Below are 19,549 nucleotides of genomic sequence, written 5' to 3'. Positions count from 1 at the left end.
GCTGTTCCTGTTTACAATAACATCATACTCTTGTAACACTGCGTTTCACAAACATATTTTGGACATTGAAAGAACTATGCTGTGTGCCCCTCAAGGTTCCTATGACCAGAGCTAATTGCAGGCTTTCATATGTTTGTCATCCTTCATGGCCATAAGTGTCTCTTCATAGAGCCCTGTAATTCTAGCAACTTCCTGTTTATCTAGAATCTGGGAGTTATTCAGTGGGGCTGGAGTTTTGCTTCAATGTCTAACTAGTCAGCTGTTCTGCATCCAAAACTGGCTAAATATCTACAGCAAGGGGAAAGGACAAGGTTATTTATGTAGAGCTTATGTGAACGAAATATGACGGAACGTGAGGATTGAACACAACTTCCAGCGCATATATTGGGTAACCAAATTTAAACTGTATTAGTATGTACACATTGCCTAAATTACAGGATGCGAAACTGTAATTGACCGACATAGAGACAGAAAGATAGCCCATAATATTAGCTCTTGTGACAGAATAAGACATGTTAGAACCAGCAACATGTACCAGTGCATGTTACAAATGGGATGACTTGAGCTGTGTGTGTGTGTGTGTGTGTGTGTGTGTGTGTGTGTGTGTGTGTGTGTGTGTGTGTGATATTTCGACCTGTATGTATGTATGTTCTGGTTATTCTCATTATTGCTTCTCCCAGAGCAGCAGGCAGGTGCTGGAGACAGACACAACAGTACTGCTCTACTCCCACACACCTCCAGACATTCTCCAACCTATACAGGCTATCACATAGGCGCCAACAATCAAATGGCCTCCATGCCTCAATGGGAGCAAACATTGTACAATATGCAGGCTATGACCATATTCATCAGTCATTACTGAAATCTGAGAGGTCCTGTAAAAAAAGAAGAAGAGAAAAAAAAGGCCATTCTTATTAAGATAAACATTCAGAGCTCTAAACAATAGAATGATGATGGAGACTCATCAGTGAGGCTTGGATTAAACATGCAGAATTGAAGATTAAGACCAAAAGTGGCAGGAGTGATGACTGGTCACTGTTGTCCTTCATTTTTGGGCAGTATGGGAGAAGAGTGAAGATAGGAAGAGCAATGACAGGTGAACTGTTCAGCCAAATGTGAAGATACAATAGATACATGAAAAAAGATTATAGGAGAGAGAAGGTATGCACTTGTTACACACTGTGTCAGAGTGGGTGTGTGGTGAATTGTTTTTGTGCAAGTGTCTCAGTGCACTAGGTGGATCATTAGCTGTATTAAAAGCTGAAAGATGCAGACACATTGTACCGGCATAGTAGGGTTGCCAAGAGTTACATAACAGTATAGCTGGCACCACATTTCACCTAGTGTAATACTCGTTGCTTCCTCAAGGCCTTCTAAAGTTCATGAATTTGTTCTTATCTCGAAAATATTCTCCTTTTCTGGAATGTATTAGAAAGATGCTTTGTTTACTCAGCTTACGAGTTACGTGGAGAATGTCAACCAAGAGAATGTAGACAGTCTGTTGTACTTTTCTGTTGCTCTTCTAACATTATAGCCTTCAGCGAGCATGTTTGCAGCAGCTGCTTTGCCATATACAATGACCAATCATTGAGAACAAGCCCCACCCCAACCTCTTTCATGAAAATGTGTCCCAGATCACCCTGTGCTACATCCTGGGATATACGGAGATCAATCTAAGGAGCTCTACAGTGCTACATATAATCACAGTGAAACACGGGAACATTAAATATACAACAGTCCCCTCCAAAAGCATTGAAAGGACAAGGCCAATTCTTTTTCTTTCTGTTTTTTTGCTATACACTAAAGACATTCGAGTTTGAAATCAAAAGATGAATATAGGATGATAGATCAGAATTTCAGCTTTCATTTCCTGATATTTACATCTAGAGGTGTTAAACTTGGCACCTTTTGTGGCATCATCAATAAAGATTAGTGAGCCTGTTCCAGCAGCAGCAGCCATGCAAGCCCAAGCCATGACACTACCTCCACCTGTTTGACTGATAAGCTTGTATGTTTTGGATCATGAGCTGATCCATTCTTTCCCCGCACTTTGGTAGAGATCAATTTTGGTTCCAGAACTTTTATGGCTCATCTCTGTAGTTCATTACAAATTCCAATCTGGCTTTCTGATTCTTACTGCTGATGAGTGGTTTGCATCTTATGGTATAGTCTCTGTATATCTGCTCTCAAGGTCTTCTTCAACAGTGGATTGTGATACTTTCACTCCTGCCCTATGGAGGTAGTTGGAGAGGTCACTGATTGTTGTTTTTTAGCTTTTGTTTCACAGTTCTCAAAATGTTTCTGTAATCAGCTGCTGCTGTTTTCCTTGGCCGACCTGTGTCCATGTCTGGTTGTTAGTACACCAGTGGTTTATTTCTTTTTCAGGACATTCCATATTGTTGTACTGGCTATGCCAAATGCTCGTACAATGGCTCTGATCGATTTTCCCTCTTTACTCAGTTTCAAAATGGCTTGCTTTTCTCACATAGAGAGTTCTATCATTTTTAACAACAAATGTAATCTACACAAGCAAAACCCAGGGCTCAGACCAAGAGTAGGCATTCAGAACTATTAACTGTTTAAACAATCACTCTTAAAGGGCACAACTGAGCAACAAGACAGACCTTTCAGTCATATGTTCCAATATTTTTGAGCTCTTGAAAAACAGGTGAGTTTAAATAAAAGGTGCCATACAAGTTGTTTAACACATCTAGATGTAAAGATCAGGAAATTAAAGCTGAAATTCTCATCTATTATCTCATATTCATCTTTTGATCTCATACTCAAATGTCATACTCAGTGCATAGCAAAAACAACAACAACAAAAAAAAAAGACTTGGCCTTACCATGCCAATAATTTTCGGAGGGGACTGCTGCTAATCATGTTATGTGACATTCAAATTTTTGCACAATCATAATATTATACACAACATATAAAATAAATATCATACACTGACAAGAATGTTCTTTCATTATTAACCAGCAAATGTGTAACTATGTCTCTGTAGTGCTACCACTTAATGAAATACCAGAAAAAAGTCAATGAGTACACTTATCCATCCATTATAGCCAGTCCAAAATCAACCTGCCCCATCAGGTGACCACTATTAGTAAACTCATGCATGTCCAAGCCCCCCAAACAGGCATCATGCAAAACAAGCATGTGATCATCCATTCACTCAAACACATTAAAAGGCCTCATTGTGTGTGTGTGTGTGTGTGTGTGTGTGTGTGCACGCGCGCGCACACGCACCCACACTTGTGCTTGTACCACTGTCATTTTAATCATATTCATATATTATATGTGTTTATTTATTTATTTATTTATGAATATATATTCATATATACATATAACCATTAGTCAGATTAATCTCCTAATATCTGCATAACATACAGACTATGTCAAAAGCCGGTTTTCAACTGTGCAATTACACTGGTCTTCTAAGATTACTCATTGCATTGTGCAAGATGATCTCAACAAAAGCCTGGCTGTATTCTATAATAAAATTCCTTCTCTATGTGAGGTTATACGATTGGGATCCTCTAACAACAGACCTGTGATTAAAGAAAATGACCACATAATTATTTTATGACTTTATTTTTTGGGGCTGAAAATGTAATAAAGTAAACTTGGGTTGCACAGTATACCAATACTAGAGTAGTATCACAATACTAAAGCTTCAAAACACTGCAGATGAAATGGTTTTGTTTTTTTTAGCATCAACAACGTATGTCAATTGTATATGCAGCATTAAATACTATTTTCACCAAAACACCACATCCCAATGCTTTGCAGAATACACAAAGGTTAGTGACACTTCATTTAACATAAATTCTTTACTGTCATCTTTAAAGATTTCCTGTTTGCCATTACACTAACCATATTTATTAATAGTATTTAGCAAATACTAAAATTAGCCAAAGTGAGCTAACGTTTTGCTAACCGCTGTGTGTACATACTAAAATTTGCTGTGTTTGCTAATAAGAAAGATAATGTTTTGGTAACCGCTGTGTGTAAATACTAAAATTAGCCGTTTTAGCTAGTAAACGAGATAACGTTTTGCTAACCGCTGTGTGCAAGTACTAAAATTAGCCGCGTTAGCTAGTAAGCGAGCTAAATCTCCCAATTTCATGATTTGGAGTTCATTTCTAAATTCGTTATTTATTCCTAATGATGAGTTCATTCTTAGTACTCTGAGTACAATTACCATTTGCATGAATTCATTGCTCTAAGGAACTATAAATGAAATACGTGACACATTTAATTAGTTGCTTGCCAACTGTATGATTGTTCTTGGGTTTTCCCCAACAGCCAGTTGTTCATTCTCATTAATAAAGTATTCAAGGGGAAATTCCTTTGTCTTTCATTCATATCTGTGTATTTCTGTAAATATGGTTCCTTTTGTAGCTTTGAATTATGAATAAACACAATATTGTGTGGTATCGTGATACTTGTATAGTGGTGGTACAGTATCGTATGATGTGTTTCTGGTATTGTGACAACCTTGGAGTAAACCCAGCTTTAGTTTTCCGAAGAAACTATTCCAACACGTTTTACTGACTGAGGACACAGATGGGATAAGGGAATGTAGGCTATATGTGGATCTTAGCAGCTGGCAGCTAGCTGTAGTGACAAGGGCAGCTTTTCTTCCTCCCTTGTTCAGGACTAGTGAAGCTGCACCAAGTAACGACAATCCTCTCTGTCTGAGACTGAAACGTGGCCGTTAGGAAGTTCTGGACTTCCCAGAGAGAGAGAGAGAGAGAGAGAGAGAGAGAGAGAGAGAGAGAGAGAGAGAGAGAGAGAGAGAGAGAGAGAAGAAAACTACTACAGGGAACGGAGTGTACACTACAGCGCCCTTTCGACTGATTTTAATCCGAATAAAGTCTTGAAGATTTTCTTTTAAATCATACGCTCTTCTCATCCATGTTCAACCATTTATGGAGACATTTTACGCGTAGGGGATTATAGGTCGTAATGGATTAGCGCCATGGAAAATTAGCAAGCAAGAACTTCCAGCTTCCAGCAAAGACGTGGAAGGAAAGTCAAACAGCCGGATGAAAATATCTCGGAGTGAGAAGACGTCAGTTAAACGTGGCCACGTCTCGCTTCTGGCACCGCTCACTTTTCCGAGCTGAGCATATTAATGCCTGGCTTTCAAACTGATATATAAAGCAAACCACGCGTCCTTTCCCCCTGACTTCCAGCTCCATGTTAGTAATACCCGTGGACACTCGACATTTCTGTCACATCCATTACAAACATCAAACAACGCGCTCTTTGTCATGGACACTGAGCTGGAGCCCTGCTCTTCTCTCCTCGCCTCCCCTCCAACACACACAAGAGCAGCACCGATTTCACCTCTAGAACCAATTCAGCATTAAACTACCGAGAGATTATAGAAACACCTGCTGTCTTGTGTACATTTATAATCTAGGATAAATCCTGCCGTTGAGTTTGCTGGAGAGCTGCAGGGTTTCCGAAGGTCTTTCTCCTGCACTTGGAGTGAATGAAGCGTGCGAAATCAAAACAGTTACATCATCACAGTGTGTTTTAATGCAGTCTGGTCTACAATCAGAAATGCAATCAAAGGAACCTACATGTCTGCCGCCTGAGTCGGTACCCTCGACGTGAAGGATTAATCCAAATCGGCTGGGTTAAAAACACACAAAAAAGAATCTAATAAAAATCCGGAGTTCAAGTCAAACGTTCTATCCAGTAGAGGAAAGCGTGCATTAGTGCGAGTCAGTGTGCAGAGCGTCTTTATCTGTGTGTGAGGGGTGTGGACAAAGCGAGGAGAGCGGAAAAGCGTCCATCAGTAACACCACACATTCTCTAAATCCTCTCAACAGCTGACGGAGGAGAAGAAGAAGAAGAAGAAGAAGAGGGAAGGGCCAGCGATGTGAAAATTTCCGCACATCAAAATCCCGTGTTCACCCCGGCGAAAGCTGTGCACGAGCACATGGCGGTGTTCTGTGTGGAGGCACAGGCACTACTGAGACCCGCGCGCGCTGATCTGAACACTGAGCAGGGGGCAGGGAGGGACATCTCAAGTTAAACCTTAGAGAGCTGATCACACATGCACGGTATTTAGCAGACGCCCTTATCCAGAGTGACTTCAATTTTTTTATTTTTTAAAAAAATTATATTACATTTCAGGGTTAAGGGACTTGCTCAAGGGCCCAGCAGTGGCAGCTTGGCAGAAGTCCAACATCCTAACCCCTGAGCTGCCACTTCCCAAAGGAGATCTCATCCTGTGGATCTCTTCAGTTTTATTCACTAAGTGTTACCAAGTGTTAGGTTATGTCTAGGGAAATCCGAGCTCTGATGCAGCTCTGGTGCAGGTCCGCGTAATTAAAGATGTTGAGTGGAACTTCTGAATTGGATTCTCTACATGGTCATTAGTAAACAAGGTTTAAAATAGCACTGATGTAAGAATAGAGTGAGACTAAACAGAGGGTGAAAGCTGACCACTACCATGGCAACAGCAAGCAAAGCAACAATCCATTACTTATTCTAACTGACTGTACATGTTGTGCTGCCTCTAGCGACGCATACTTCATACATGGTTCATTTTTGTATGATGGTCATGCATAATGTGGGCTATAATCTGTGGTGGAACAGAAAAAGAAATAGAGAAGCAGCTTTGCTGACAAACAAGACTACAGTGCATCGCATGGTAGGGATGGGCAATATGGACTTAAAATTATATCACAATATTTTCTGGTATTTATTGTGATAACAATATCAGTGGCGTTATAAATATGGTACCATTCACCACTGTTTTTGGCTACAAGTGAAAGTTGTGATCTTGAGAGCCTCAGAAACACAAACACTGATCTAAAAATAAAACTGATTTTCTGTAACCAAACCAGTTCCAGATCGTAGAGGTAGCTCCTCGTTTAATGGTAAACTTCTCCTCAGCTTCACGTCCGCCTTCCGCCGTACTTGTTTTTACTCTGCATGTGAGCTGCGAATGGGTGAAATGCGAATCAACTAGGCTTTATCGTTATTATCGCGGGAAGACTAATTCTTATTGTGGGGAGAATTTCTACCGGTATAGCACAAACAATAAGATATCACCCATCCCTAGTGCGTAGGATGTTTTTGGTTAAAAAATAATAATAATAACAACAACACAATTGTGTTCGTCCCCCGACACAATAGTCTATAATCTCGCACTGGGAATTCTGTAATCCTGTGTCGGGGTATCAGGTCAGAATTGGCAGAAAATGTGTATCAATAAATCATACACCAACTAGTCGTGAAAGAAGGCCGATTCCAGTGTGACAGGCAGCCAGTCGGAGGAGAGACGGAGTAAACAAACTACTTTAACTGCTTAATACAAAAAAATATTTCAATACAATCAGTAGTTGTGTTTTGTTATGCCTAACGTACACATTAAATCAATGAGAAATTATCAAAAAGAAGAGCTATGTGTCTGTATAGGTACTGCTAGCACAGTGGTTAAGATGTTGAGTTACTGATCAGAAAATCAGGAGTTTAAGCCCCAGCACTGCCAAGCTACCACCGATGGGCCCTTGGGCAAGGCCCTTAACCCTCAATTGCTCAGTTGTATAAATGAGATACATCTAAGTCGCTCTGGATAAGGGCATCTGCCAAAAATGCCATGAATGTATTCTGATGTTGAGAGAAGCACTCTCATGGTGTGTAACGGGATTGGAAAAATGTCTGTGGAGCAGGTGGATTTTACTCTCAAGACAGTAGGAGTAGGTGGGGTACATACGAAGCTCACAGGACCAAGGTGAGATAATTCATTTCCATACAGGATACCATGGAGGGTTTTTTTGTGATTGTTGTGGCCAAAAATGCTTGATTTTGCTGTGGCTTTTTTTCAATATTTGTGATACAATTTGCCGAGGTTTTGTGCTTTGTTTTTGGAAAACTATTTGAATCGGCGAAATTACAATTGCACAAAATTGTTTTGCATGGTCCTTTGCAGTAATGTTTGTTGCTAAATGAGACCTTTTGATGTCACATGATGTGTCTCGGCCCAATTCTGTGGTCATTTTGAAAAATTGCGAGCTGCTGTGAGTTTCCTTGACTTTGCGTTCATTTCTGTGATTGCAAAATCACAAAAACCTGGAGGGACTGAATAATGTTCAGTACAACTTCATTAAAAATCTTGAACTACAATGGTCGCCACTCAGGCACAGGTACACCACATGAGTGGCACATTGAATTCTCTGTATTCTGCATGGTGCAGAACAACTACTATTAAAGCTCACTTCCTCATACTTATGCACCAGCATTAACAGAAATAAGCATTCAAATTGACCACCACAGAGAAAGCTGATTCATTCAGTACACCCCACCCCAAAAACACACAAGCAGGCCCTGAACAATAAACAATCCTCACTGGCTGCCTTTGTGAGATAGTGTGACCCTCTGAGCTTTGGGATCAATAGAACCCTGCCACCACCACACACACTCTCATCACCGTCTTCATCCTCAGCCTATTCAGAGTCACCTTCTTTATTCTCAGTGTCTGAATTCTCCTGCCACACTCTGTCTCTCATACACAGTGGGGCAGCTATGGAACGCTCATCCCAGCATGCTCCTCTGAGAGCAGAGACTTCAATTCTGACATATGAACACCAAAATATCTAGACACCTTTCACACAGAGAGAACAGACCTTCTCCTTGGAAACTGGCAGAATACGTACAGTGAGGGAAAAAAGTATTTGATCCCCTGCTGATTTTGTACGTTTGCCCACTGACAAAGAAATGATCAGTCTATAATTTTAATGGTAGATTTATTTGAACAGTGAGAGACAGAATAACAACAAGAAAATCCAGAAAAACACATGTCAAAAATGTTATAAATTGATTTGCATTTTAATGAGGGAAATAAGTATTTGACCCCTCTGCAAAACATGACTTAGTACTTGGTTTAAAAACCCTTGTTGGCAATCACAGAGGTCGGACGTTGCTTGTAGTTGGCCACCAGGTTTGCACACATCTCAGGAGGGATTTTGTCCCACTCCTCTTTGCAGATCTTCTCCAAGTCATTAAGGTTTCGAGGCTGACGTTTGGCAACTCGAACCTTCAGCTCTCTCCACAGATTTTCTATGGGATTAAGGTCTGGAGACTGGCTAGGCCACTCCAGGACCTTAATGTGCTTCTTCTTGAGCCACTCCTTTGTTGCCTTGGCCGTGTGTTTTGGGTCATTGTCATGCTGGAATACCCATCCACGACCCATTTTCAATGCCCTGTCTGAGGGAAGGAGGTTCTCAACTAAGATTTGACGGTACATGGCCCCGTCCATCGTCCCTTTGATGTGGTGAAATTGTCCTGTCCCCTTAGCAGAAAAACACCCCCAAAGCATAATGTTTCCACCTCCATGTTTGACGGTGGGGATGGTGTTCTTGGGGTCATAGGCAGCATTCCTCCTCCTCCAAACACGGCGAGTTGAGTTGATGCCAGAGAGCTCCATTTTGGTCTCATCTGACCACAACATTTTCTCCCAGTTGTCCTCTGAATCATTCAGATGTTCATTGGCAAACTTCAGACGGACATGTATATGTGCTTTCTTGAGCAGGGGGACCTTGCGGGCGCTACAGGAGTTCAATCCTTCACGGCGTAGTGTGTTACCAATTGTTTTCTTGGTGACTATGGTCCCAGCTGCCTTGAGATCATTGACAAGATCCTCCCGTGTAGTTCTGGACTGATTCCTCACTGTTCTCATGATCGTTGCAACTCCACGAGGTGAGATCTTGCATGGAGCCCCAGGCCGAGGGAGATTGACAGTTCTTTTGTGTTTCTTCCATTTGCGAATAATCGCACCAACTGTTGTCACCTTCTCACCAAGCTGCTTGGCAATGGTCTTGTAGCCCATTCCAGACTTGTGTATGTCTACAATCTTGTCCCTGACATCCTTGGAGAGCTCTTTGGTCTTGGTCATGGTGGAGAGTTTGGAATCTGATTGATTGATTGCTTCTGTGGACAGGTGTCTTTTATACAGGTAACGAGCTGAGATTAGGAGCACTCCCTTTAAGAGTGCGCTCCTAATCTCAGCTCGTTACCTGTATAAAAGACACCTGGGAGCCAGAAATCTTTCTGATTGAGAGTCAAATACTTATTTCCCTCAATTTATAAAATTTTTGACATGTGTTTTTCTGGATTTTCTTGTTGTTATTCTGTCTCTCACTGTTCAAATAAATCTACCATTAAAATTATAGACTGATCATTTCTTTGTCAGTGGGCAAACGTACAAAATCAGAAGGGGATCAAATACTTTTTTCCCTCACTGTATCAGGCTTTTCAGTTTATGCTAGTCCATCCCAGGGCACCATACACACATTCACAACTAGAGGCAGGAGCTAATCCACCTATCCATGCCTATAAAGGCAATGGATGGCAGTGTAATTGGACGAATAAATAATACAGTGATAAAACATTCTCACAGAAAGTGAATGTGAGTGAAACACATATGAGAGGTCGCTTTGCTGCCCTCCTTCCCCACATTTTGCCCTTTGCTGTTCCCTCTCTCCCTGTGTTTGAGTGTGAGGCCTGTGCTGGTGGTGTTATCCTTTTGATGGGCATGACTCAGGTCCTGTTATTAGGCATTAGAATGTGCTCTGCCACTGTGTGGCTGAAAGTGAAAGGCCTCTGGTAGTTTTCTTGCTCAGTGTGCTCTGAACCCTGCTGTGTCTGACCAGCCTCACCACACTCCCTCTGGGCATGTCCAGGAGTTAAGGGGAGGCTAAAACTTTCAACTTCTTGTTTTCTGTCCCCCCTGAACTAACTTTCTTGCTCTGCCAACTTCAGAGGTTTTTTCAGCAATCTATTTCTTGAAAACTTTCAGCTTTCACTCAGATGTCTCCCTTGCTCTTTCATCTATTTCAAAAGGATAAATAGGAATCTCTGAAATAGGAAGCATTCAGAGGTTCAAAGGAACTCTATATGAGAGTGAGAGCGTGTGGGTGAATAGGTTTTGCACATTAAAAGATCCAGGGTTTTTGTACACAGCAAATGTTGACTAAAGATATTATATAACTGAGTTCTTCTGGAACTCAATTAATGGATGTTGTATGGTAGCACTACTTGTATTGTTCTCTGATTGATATCGCTTTGCTTGTATTTTCTCATTTGTAAGTCGCTTTTGATAAAAGCGTCTGCTAAATGAATAAATGTAAATGTAACTACATTTTAAAGAAGGCAAAGAAAGTAGGAGAAGTCTTTGAGACAGAAGGGGAGAGAGAGAGAGAGAGAGAGACTTCCCATTTGCTGTACATTTGCTTCGAATAGTGTGCCAGCCTCAGATGGGCTGCCCATTTGCCCACCATAATACAAGGACACAAAAAAACACACATGCTCACTTACCCACACACCCATTCTATACCACCTGTTAGTTCCATCTGTTCAAACAGGTTGAATAACACAAAGCCACACAAATGCATGAAGCAAGAGAGCAAGTTTTCTATTTCCATAACACTTTTCTAGATTCACGCAAACAACACAACGTGTTAGTACAATAAAGTTTACAAAGACAAATAATAATAACTCTAGAACAATATGGGCACACGGTGGCTTAGTGGTTAGCACATTCGCCTAACACCTCCAGAGTTGGGGATTTGATTCCCGCCGCAGCCCTGTGTGTGTGTGTGTGTGTGGAATTTGCATGTTCTCCCCGTGCTGCGAGGGTTTCCTCCAGGTACTCTGGCATCCTCCCCCAGTCCAAAGACATGCATACTAGAGTGATGGGCATGTCCAAAGTGTCCGTAGTGTATAGTGGGTGTATGAAAGTGTATGTGATTGTGACCTGCAATGGATTGGCACCCCATCCAGGGTGTACCCCGCCTTGTGCCTGATACTCCCTGGGATAGGCTCCAGGCTCCCTGCAACCCAGCAGTGGTCAGTAAACCATTTTTGTGTTGATTTTGATGTATGTTTAGATCATTGTCCTGCTGGAAGATCCAGCCACGGCCCATTTTAAGCTTTCTGACAGACAAACAGCTAGTATGAGGATCAGATGTGTGCCATTCAGTCCAAGTAGCAATGCAGGATGTACATTTGGCAGAAATGAGTGCTCTGCAAGTTCACTTTCACGGAACACTGCAAAGTCATACAACTGACTGACAAAATATGGTAATAGGGGCTTGGGCAGAAACTCCAGCTTTAACGACGAGGTCACTACAGAGTCCAGGACAAAGGTAGAATCTGAACCAATAGAGAGACCAGGAGAGAATGGAGAGAACTCCACTATGCATGTTAGTGGAGCCCAGCTAAATCAGCATGCTCAGGCAGAACATGCACTATGGTGAGAGAGACTTATTTAACCACACACACACGCACAAATCCACCAGTAAGCTAGACAGCAAGGAATGTGAATGCTCTAAGTGTGAGCATGATACTCTAAGAGTGCCATCATTGAGCAATAACAAGAGCAATAGAAGCTAACCCACAAACAGCATGGTGAGTGAGGATAACAATCTATAGCTAAATGGTAAATGGCACACTTATATAGCGCTTTTATCCAAAGCACTTTACACTGTGTCTCATTCACCCATTCACACACACACTCACACACCAATGGTAGCAGAGCTGCCATGCAAGGCGCTAACTTGCCATCGGGAGCAACTTGGGGTTCAGTGTCTTTCCCAAGGACACTTCGGCATGTGGAGTCACGTGGGCCGGGAATCGAACCACCAACCCTACGATTAGTGGACAACCCGCTGTACCACCTGAGCCACAGCCGCCCTGATCGTATAGCTCTGATCGTATTCATAACATGTTACGCAGATGGCCCAACATGTGTACAAGATAAGAAAATAAAGGAAAGTGGAACTTATGATAGTGGAATTTATTGAATTTACTGTGTCCTCTGTGCAGGTATCCTGGTGGATCTCAAAGCCCCTGGCAGTTAGAAGGGGTTCACTAGAAACAGTTTGTCCATACTCTATATTTAGGGCCAGTACACAAAGATGTGCCATATCACAAACACACTTTTTCTTCTTCTTACAGAACAGAGGATGGGATCTGAGAGGGGAGCTGTGTTACCTTGGGGCAATGGACTTTTTGTATATTTGGGTCAGGCAATTCCATAGTGCTCATTTCCTGCCTAGAGGAAACTGGGTATTTTGGTACATTCACTCACTGAGTACGTAGAACAGAGACTCAGAAGGTTTCTTAGATTAGGGAGAGGCAGATTGATGCTAAAATGCTAAGATTAACTGCATACATGTCATGCCTTCATGTTTATCTTTTTTTTGTAGCACACTCATTACAGGAAATGTTTAGTAGCATCTAGGCCACCCCCCGCTTGACAAGTCAAGCTTCTTGACTTTCAATCCAAAATAAATGGGGGGAATAAAAATACAGTTTAGGTAAATAAGATCATTTGCTAATAAAAAAGAACTCAAATAAACATCTAATATTAGCCAGATAGCAGACACCAGTATATGGTGGATATATTATGGATAATTGTTATGAATCCTAGTCTTGATTATTATGCAAAATTTGCAACCCCTGTATGCAGGAAAATGTAGCTCAAATTTCCCTGCATTCATTAAGGTGACAGTAAGGTTAATTTTACTTTTATTTTGTGTCACAAAGTAATACATTGTGTGCTGAATGTGATTTCCTTTGCCGGTTACTGCAGTTCAGTACTTTGAGCAGCAGAACAGAAAATGTTTGTCATATGGACATTAGGCAACTTTGTAAAATGATTTTTTTTTTTTTTTTTTTTAGTTCTTTACTGTACATTACTGCAGAATCACTTAAAAATCCACCATCCAGCTGAGTTTCCAGCTGCAGCTTGTGACTGCACAGCTGATAATATTATTACACCCACACTTTCGTTAAACCTGAAAAGGTAGAAAAACTCGCTTTCCGCTTGCTGCTGTTGTTTTTAGGTTATTTGTTCTGGACACTTAAATTGCTTTCATGATTTAAAAAAAAAGAGAAAAGAAACATCATGAGCAGGGAAAAATCTATATAACACAAGCTGAATATGTGCTATCCTTTAATGAACTGCAGTTATCTTCTACAGCTATATTTCAGTTTAAATAAATTTAGTTCATTATTTTGTCAGAGTAATTAGCATGCCATATAAAAAAAAAAGCTTTTCCAAAAAGAAAAAAAAAACCTTTTTGTGACCTCTCCAGGGTTTTGTAGAGTAATTATTTCATATTGTCATAATTTATGTATTTAATATAGTTCTAAAATGGCATTCCATAGTGATAAGGATACATTAATATTATCCAAAACATGGATGTCAGGAAGAAATATTGTGGTCTGAGTTAATATCACAATAAAAAGATTTAAGTTCAAGGACAGAACCCTGCATAACTGAGTCATGTCTCTGTTTTGGGAAAAACTCAATGTGCAAGTCTGCAGTTATGTCTGAGATCTAAATATTATGTGTGCAATTACTGTATTAAGTACTCACAAATTGCTCTTAACTCAAATCTGGACATGGCCCATTGCAAATGTATTATAGTAGTTACTGTGTAAATGTTAGGTCCTTGATAGTTATTAAACTGCAACTGATCTACTGAGTATACTGTAAGATCAACACAATATAGAGAGAGACAGATTCTTACTTCATCCCTGGAGAGTTTCATGTCAGGTCACTAAAGGACACTCTAATTTCCCTCTCATTTATAACCCGAGCCCTGTTTATCTTGCCTCTCAAACCCTAGGGGAGTGGGTCCTTGACCTCTCAGCCTGGCTAATCCCCCCACCCCCACCCCCACCCCCCAGCCTAAATTCCTCTGATCCCTTCCAACAATTAAAAGAGGGTGGGGATGCATATTAGCCACCATCCCTAGAGTGAGCTCACAGCAGTAGGGCAGGAAGTGTGCATGATGGTATCTCGTCTGAGCCAAAGCCAGAGTCAAAGTGTGTGGCAGCAGTCAGAATGCATGAGCATGACAGAATATGTAGCTGTATATAAATGTAATTTCTGTGAGTGTGTATATGATTTTCTGGATATATTGGAAATGTTGCAGGACCAGTGTTCTTTGCTACACAGGATTCAGAGTGAAACTGCACAGATAGTGCAAGAAAGTGTGAATATGTTCTGCAGAAGTGCACACTCATGCCTGGGCCTGTGGCCAGAGCACCCAGTGTAGCAAGAACCAGACTGAAAGCATGGAACGAACCCAATCCAGGGCCTGTAATTAAAACCTGACAAAAGGACCACTCAGTCGGGCTCACTTTAACCCTTCTGTTGAAAGAGGTGAAGGACTGTTGATTGTCAGCACGCTCAGAGGGGAAGAACAAGACCGGGTAGCAGGAGCGCAGGAGTGTAGAGAAAGAAGAAAGCGTGATAGAGAGTGCAAGAGAAAAGCTTGCATTGGATATGAGCTAGTTTGGAACTAGCACAGGCCTGCGATGAGATCATGCACATTGTTTCTTTAGGCTTTATCCTGCCCCCCTTTAGTTATATTCATTCTGTATGTATGGGAGCATGTGGAGAAAGATAAAGAGCTTCAGAAAGGGAAAACCTCAAACTAAAGAAGTTTCCTTGCCATCTCCTTCAGGGTAGAGTTTACATGTCCTCATTCTTGTATGAGCAGACAAAAAGAGTGCTTAGGGCATTTCTCTGAGAGCTCAGAAATCCGTTTGGGAAACCTTTCTTCTCAGCACATGACCCTCCTCTGCCTGAGAATAGTCCTCAGCACAATATAGCCCAGCCCCAACATACAACAGTAAACAAGGAAGGCAGCACAAAGAGACTATTGGTTGGTTTATTTCCATGTACTGGTTTCCTGGTGGCGACACACCAAGTTTCCTGCTCCCCCCTGAACTACAGAGCCCTATTAAGCATGGTGTTTATCAGTTCTCAGAGTCGCTCCTCAGACCATGTAAGGAAAGAAGCTGCCAGATGGATTTTCAGTTTAAGTATCATTTTTATATCACATACACCACCCTAGGTTTTGGGTTTTGGAGAAGATCAGACCTGAGAGGGCTAGTTTTCTAGTTTCAGTTCTGTGCAACTTAATGTAAAGTTCAGCAGACACCAATGACCTCTACAACGCAGATACAATGCAGAACTTAATGACACGCACTCATCCTCCACCTCAACCAAATCAAAGATGAAGCTTAATAGAAAACTCATTCACAAAAACTGAATTCTGAGGATGTGGATTTTGACTTCAAGAATAAATGGAATATACTATACGTATAAAGGATGCTACCACAGCTAGGTATTTTGGCTGAATCTGCAACAGTTTCCTGTTTGGCTGTTTGAATATAATGCACTACATACAGTCCCCACTGAAAGTATTGGAACAGCGAGGCCAATTCTATTGTTTTTGCTATACACTGAAGACATTTAGGGTTGAAATCAAAAGATGAATATGAGATTTCCTCATATTTACATCTGGATGTGTTAAACCATTTAAAACATGGCATTTAAGTTTACAATTATTGCTTTCTAATAACTGTTTAACGTCCTGTGGGACAGTAAATTATTCACTCATGATCTTATACATTCCCATTCAAGCAGTTTCTCCAAATGCTAGCTGTAGTGAGGAAATGGAACTGAATATACTAAATATATGGCAAACAACTATGTAGTGAAAAGCTATCGATCTGCCTCTTGCACTGAAGGCAAAATAAGAAGAAAAATCCCTGTAGAAAACTTGGACAACAGCTATATTGGTAAACCAACACTGCCCTCCAGTGGACATTTGTGTGTGTGTGTGTGTGTGTGTGTGTGTGTGTGTGTGTGTGTGTGTGTGTGTGTGTGTGTGTGTGTGTGTGTGTGTGTGTGTGTGTGTGTGTTTTGTTGCTGAGTAGTAGCAGCTGGCTTGAGTACACAGCTGTGATTTATTGGTATTGTTATGGCCCTACTAAAAGTGTTCATGAAGTTTCTGGAAGACTGGCAACATCTGTCACTGTGAGCTGAGATGATGGTGTGAATGTCTCCTGTCTCACAAAGATGTCTGATAAGCACAAACGCACACATGTACAGGACTCATTCAGTGCAATGAGTTCTGTAAAATCTCTCTCAAAATGCCATGACTTGCTGATATAAACACACTCAGAACAAGATTTTGCGGTTCATGAGGCAAACATAATCATGACACATTTTCTGCAGTGCTTTATCCTGGTCAGGGTCATGGTATATCTAGAATTTATCCTAAGAATACAGGGCGCAAGGCGGGAATTTATTCTGGACAAGGTGTGAGTCCATTGCAGGGCACCATTCACACACACACACACACACACACCCTAACACCTAATGGCAATGTAGTATAGCTACTCCACCTACTGGCATGTTTTTGGGAAGTGGGAGAAAACCGGATAAACGAAGGAAACCCACATGTGACCCTGAAGCTGTGAGGAAGCAACAACAATACCCACATGCAAAAGAAAAAAGCAGGCATGTGGCATCCACATTCAAGTATGATATTTTCAATAAAGAAATTATATTCAGATATTCATTGCTCCAGTACACACACTAAAGAGACAGAATGAGGGCTTATCAGACACATTTGTGGTCTTTCCGGGTTAATTAATTGTGAAAGTCTGTGTTAAAATGTGAAGAAACATTAGGTAAAATGCTGACAGAGAAAAACAATGAAAAGGTGTATAATATTCAACTAAGAATGTGCATATGTGTGTTAATGATTGGTGTAGGGTTATCATGTATACTTGTAAAAAAACATAGAAAAACACACAGAAAAACAGCCACACGCAATACGAGGACGTACAAACTGCATACTGACTACAATGGTCTCGGGTTCTAGCCTCAGTTTTGATATTAGTAATATTGAGTTTATTATTACTTATTAGTTCTAGGACTCTAACATCTATTACAATTTAACAATAAGTAACATCACCTACATACAAGTGTTACTTCACAGTTCTCCAAAATATGTCAGTGACATTCAGGGCAAATATTTACAAAACAGGGTTATATAAGCGAATAGATCTATGGTTTAATTCTCCACCCATAGTGCCCTTTTCTCAGGAAATGTCTGGTCCACATAGACAGTTAGGTTCGGATCAGAAAAGGGAAAGTCAGAACACATGTTTCCTGTCATTGTGCTGTGCATGCATCACTGAATGCTACCCGTAACGCTTCAGCTGGGCTCAGTTCAGTGTTTCCATTAGACATGAACATGCATGAAACAACAATGACTGAATCAGAAGCAGTCCTGGTGAAGCAGTAGTATGGGGTAATGTGTGTAAGGTTTCTTCCTCATATCATCTTATGGAGCTTTTCCTTGCCACCGTCGCCACCGGCTTGCTCATTAGAGATAAATTCACGCACTTAAAATCTGTATCCTTTGTTTATATGTTTCTGTAATGCTGCCATTGTCCATTGTTAAATGCGCTATACAAATTGAATTGAATTGAATATATTAAATTGCTGAGAATTTGGCCTATGAAGTCACTAAGACCACTGTTACCATATACTTGTTGAACATCCCATTCCAAAGTTGGTTGCCCCTTTGCCACTGTAGCAGCCTCCAGTCTTTTTGGAAGGCTTTCCACTAACTTTTGGAACATGGCTGTGGAAATTTATGCCCATTCAGCCACAAGAGCATTAGTGAGGTCAGGCACTGATGTCAGGTGAGGAGGCCTGGTGCATAGTCGGCATTCCAATTTATCCCAAAGGTGTTCAGTAGAGTTGTAAAGGCTCCGTGCAGGCCACATTCGTGTTCTTCAACACCAACCTTGGCTAACCGTGACTTTACGGAGCTTGCTTTGTTCACAGGAGCACTGGCATGCTGGAGCAGTTCAGTTCCAATGAAGGAAATCTTAATTCTACAGCAGACAAAGATGTACTATACAATTCTATGCTTCTAATTTTGTGGAAACAATTTGGGCAAAACTCACATAAGATAAGATAAGATCATACTTTATTAATCCCCATACATAATATGTATAGACATAAGCACAAACTATACATATACACATATATATACACACACACACACTAAGTTACTTCTGTTCCGAAAACACGCTTCAGAGAGTAAATACTAAAGTTGTGTCCCAAATGACGTACACAATGGTCAGTGGTGTAATTGCAGGGGGTGTGTGGAAAGTTTGAAAAATGTTTAAATAATATTATATATTTTTTTGTTCAATGTATCAAAACATATTCAAATGAGATGTTTTAAAAGGAATCAATTTGGTTATTCACAAATATCATGTTAGCTGAGATGACGATCGTTCATTGATGGATTTATTTTAAATGTATTTATTTAAAATCCTTCCATAATGATTTGACTGGATCCGTTTCAGGTTCCTATTTACATTTTTGCTCCACCCTGAGCAGAGGTGGGTAGTAACGCACTACATTTACTTCATTACATTTACGAGAGTAACATTTTGAAGAAAAATTTTTTACTTTTAAGAGTAGGTTTAACTGGCCATGCTTATACACTTACTCAAGTTCATTTTTAATCACCGAAATGTACTGTTACTTCGCTGCATTTGGTGGTGTTCCTCTGTTACTGTTAAATGTTAATGAACATGTTTAGTTTTAATAATTTGTTTATATCACGTATAATGAGGTTCAGGATTTTCCCTTCATTTTAATCAGATCCCAAATAACTAGTAACTTGC

The 19,549-nt window shown here is 40.7% G+C and overlaps 1 protein-coding gene across 2 annotated transcripts in view; it reads right to left on the bottom strand.

Annotated features, from left to right (window-relative positions):
• The window catches only part of ripor1 (RHO family interacting cell polarization regulator 1), a 92,934-nt gene that overhangs the window by 66,133 nt on the left and 7,252 nt on the right, over positions 1-19,549 (bottom strand). The window contains exon 1 of one of the 2 annotated variants that reach the window (XM_053678000.1): positions 5,599-5,994. The exons of the other annotated variant lie outside the window; for it this stretch is intronic. The gene's annotated coding sequence lies outside the window, so the exon portion shown is untranslated. Of the gene's footprint in view, positions 1-5,598; positions 5,995-19,549 lie in introns of those variants that run through there. 2 annotated transcript variants of the gene reach the window in all.

This window comes from Ictalurus punctatus, chromosome 4 (assembly GCF_001660625.3).
Source record: "Ictalurus punctatus breed USDA103 chromosome 4, Coco_2.0, whole genome shotgun sequence".
NCBI classification, from domain to species: domain Eukaryota; kingdom Metazoa; phylum Chordata; class Actinopteri; order Siluriformes; family Ictaluridae; genus Ictalurus; species Ictalurus punctatus.
The sequence above is the reverse complement of the archived record's forward strand: the minus strand, read 5'-3'. Positions and strand labels throughout refer to the sequence as shown.